This window comes from Sinocyclocheilus anshuiensis, unplaced genomic scaffold, assembly GCF_001515605.1.
Source record: "Sinocyclocheilus anshuiensis isolate Anshui unplaced genomic scaffold, SAMN03320099.WGS_v1.1 scaffold660, whole genome shotgun sequence".
Taxonomy (NCBI): Eukaryota; Metazoa; Chordata; class Actinopteri; order Cypriniformes; family Cyprinidae; genus Sinocyclocheilus; species Sinocyclocheilus anshuiensis.
Window position 1 is genome coordinate 360,741 of NW_015557099.1, and position 3,705 is coordinate 364,445.

A 3,705-nucleotide genomic window follows, 5' to 3' on the forward strand; every position below is an offset into this window, starting at 1 on the left:
CGAAAAAAAAAAAAAAAAACTGTGGTGGTGTTTTCTACTGGTAGCCATTGTATTTGCTCCCAGAGGTTCACCAGAGGCAAGCCATATCCTGTTTTGTGTTTTGTGCAGTCAGGAAGTTGTGACCCTATCTGGAAACAGACCTTTCCAAAGGATGCCAGCAGGGACACTAGGATCTCCCCCCAAGGGAAAATCCCAGTAGTCTACTCCCTTCAAGCCAATCACGATTTTTCCCATCAATAAATACCTCTGTTTTAATTTACACTGAGAGTCGTATTTCACAAATGTTTTCTAAAGGATTAGCAGAAGCATTTTATTTTGAGGTACATCGAAATAAAATCTAGCTGTAGTGCCTTTTGAAGACATGTTCTTATATAATGGTTGCCTTTTCAGGTCTGAGTGCAATACAGACGATGTGATATTTATCTGACTTCTTCCTTTTTCCCCATTAAACAGTGGTTCAGTGTCTTGAATGTACAGTACAGATGAAAGAACATTTTAACTTTATTGTAAAAAGCCCTGGAACTAAAATTTTGAATGCAATATAATGTATTAATAAATTTAATTAAAAAAAACAAGTCTTTCAGTACTTTGTCAACATACTGGGTGTGTTTGTAATATATCTTTCCGGGATCAAGAAGTAGTAATTAATTTTTTCTGTCTCTTTCTCATGGACATTTTAGTTCATTCCCTGGCTCGATATGCAACCATGAAACTGGCTTTATATTAGAGATGCACTGATTGCAATTTTCCTGGCCAATTAAGATTTCCGATTTTTTATAAGTGTGACCTGCCGATAACGATTTTTGCCGATTCTGATTTTCTTTCTAAGAACTATAATTGACGGCATATACAAATAAAACAAAAACTCTCAAAATAAAGTGCTCTGTGATTGGAAAGATGTAGAAAAATTAACTGAAAATGAGTTGCTGTAGATAAAACAGTTGTCATTTCCCACTATGTTTATAATTTTCCCCCCTAACCTTATTACATGTGTGATCGTTCACATCAAATACTTACATTGTTTCAATTAATTCAGTTAAAATAATAAGAAACTGTAGAGTTGTTGTTACCATTCAGATTAATTCAAACTCCATCTTTCCACTGCAGAGGAAACAAGCTGCATCTGAAGTGGCATTAGATGTATTTACAGACTGAGGTGCCAAAAATGCATTTACACCGCAAAATTTCAAATGCATAAATAATTTTATAAGATTAATGTTTTAAATAATTTTTGAACATACAAATAAGAAATGTTGGGAAAATGCAATGATACTTTAAATATGAAACCAACCCACCAGTAGGTGGCGGCAAAAGACTATTTCAATGAGTGAGTCATTTAGTCATTCATTCAACTGATTTGTTCAAACGGCTGATTCATTCAGAAACTAGGCAAGTGACTCTTTATGAATGGGTTACATTGCGAATGGGAATCATTTACTCGTTTCGTTCAAAAACGTGGATTGATTCACTAAAACACTGCAACACAGCTGTGTTGCTCGGAGACACACAGCAGTTCTGCTGTGGCTTTGATTGGAACAATTTCATTTGCGAAATTGAGCAAACAGTCAATATTGTGTTTAAAATGTAAATCACTTAATTGTAACTTCTTGTTTATTGAACTACTATTGTATAAAATCAGTGTCACATTGAAATCGTGATGATATTCGGGGAAACATATATATATATATATATATATATGTGTGTGTGTGTGTGTGTGTGTGTGTGTGTGTGTGTGTGTGTGTGTGTGTGTGTGTGTATTTTAACATAATTCCATATAATAATAATAATAAATAGTTTTATCATCATCCTTATTATTAATGTCATTATACTATTGGCAAGTTTTTCAATCTAAGTCATTCCAAAATGAATATTTTGATTATTATTACTCAAATATTTTTAATTCCTTTATATATTTTGTAAACGTACTTTTCAAGAATTTTAAAGAATCTTACATTGATTACATTGCTAGAATGTTTAGCATTAATGCAACCGACAGCAATGATGTCACTGTAATATTTGCATAATTACAATCGGTCTCTATTATATATATATATATATATATATATTTGCATACTGAATTGTTATTTGCATTTTTTTCTCTTGTATTCTTTTAACCATATAGATTTTAAACATTTAAAGACAGTGTTATGATGTGTGGCATTTCATTTATGCAGAAATGCACAACCCAAATCCAATCTTTTATACTACTAGGCTATTCTATTTTACAACTACTATATTACTTACAGCTTAGCATTTAATATGCAAATCTAGTCATGACTCAAATAAGCTCTTATAAGTCATCCTTCACTCCAGTGATTTGTTTTAAGAGAACACAACTTGGTTTCTCCCCTCGAATAATGACATTCTTAAGTGCTCTGTTTGCTCACCCCATACCCTCACCCCATAAAGTCTGTGGGACTGCAGTCATGCTGAAATGAGTGGGATGCATTGTACAGGGCTAAGTCAACTGACAAACTTGTGTCCTGTGTTTTTATGGTGTGCATGGCTGAGGCCCTGCGGGATAAGTGACAGCTGGAACAGGGAACAGTAAGGCTGGGAATTCCAGTGGCATCAGCTGAGATGAACAGATGTGAAGGGCTCTGATTCTAATAAAAGTGTTTTCTTCCTGATCACTGTTGTGTTAAAGCTGGTGTGCATCATTTTTTTTTATTGTTAAAATAATTTCTATTCAAGCTTAATATAAAGAGACAACTATGTGTCTTGGTGACCATAAGAGACATTTTTTTTATTATATCGACCTTTTGAATGGTAGTTGTTGCTTTTAGTTCTGATTTCTTATATCAGCTGTAGGACCCTCATCCTGTCTGCTATGAGATACATGATTTCCTAACCAATAGGAAACTGTGTATATTCTCTCTCATGATCTGTTAACAGTCCACATGGAGAGGAAATAGGTCTGTGTGTGCAGTCCACGACTTGGAGCTAAAAAACACAAACAATTGTGGAGATGCTTATTGATTTCAGGAAGAAGAAAGAAGAACGCCCATCTCCTTCCTCTGTTTCATCATCAGCACACAACAAACAGAAATATCACAACAATTATGCAAAAGGTATTGCTTTGAAACGTGTCCTATAATAACAAAGCATATTTAATTTCTACTTTATCTAAAAATACAAAGTAGATCAAATCAATCTTAAATGAATGTTCCTTAACATTAACCATGTGCCTAAAAGATTAAGACTGTATTAATGATTAAAAGATGATGATGATGATGATGATGATAATAATAATGATACATAAGCCAGGGGTTGTTCATCTTTTAAAGGTGACATATCATGAAAATTTGACTTTTCCAGGGTTTAAGTGCTATAATCAGGTCCCCAGTGCATCTACCAACCAAGGAAACGTGAAAAAGATTAACCCAGTAATTTTGTTTTGGTAAGCCTTTTTCTGCAAGCGTCTGTTTTTGCTCCCTTGGTGACGTGGCAAAGGGATCTCATTATAATATTACTGCCCCTTAATCTGTAAGTTTCCACCCAAGGCACCGTCATTTTGATTTCGCAAGTGACAACAGTGTACCAGTTCTAATGCCATGGTGAAAGTTTGAGCAAAACATGCTAACTGTTCGGCCTTTGGCTGCACAGACGAACACAGAACACTATTTAGAGTCCCAGCCTCAGAGGAGACAAGAGAGCAGTGGATTTATTGATTTATTTACTGTATATTGCTGCTGCCACACAGAT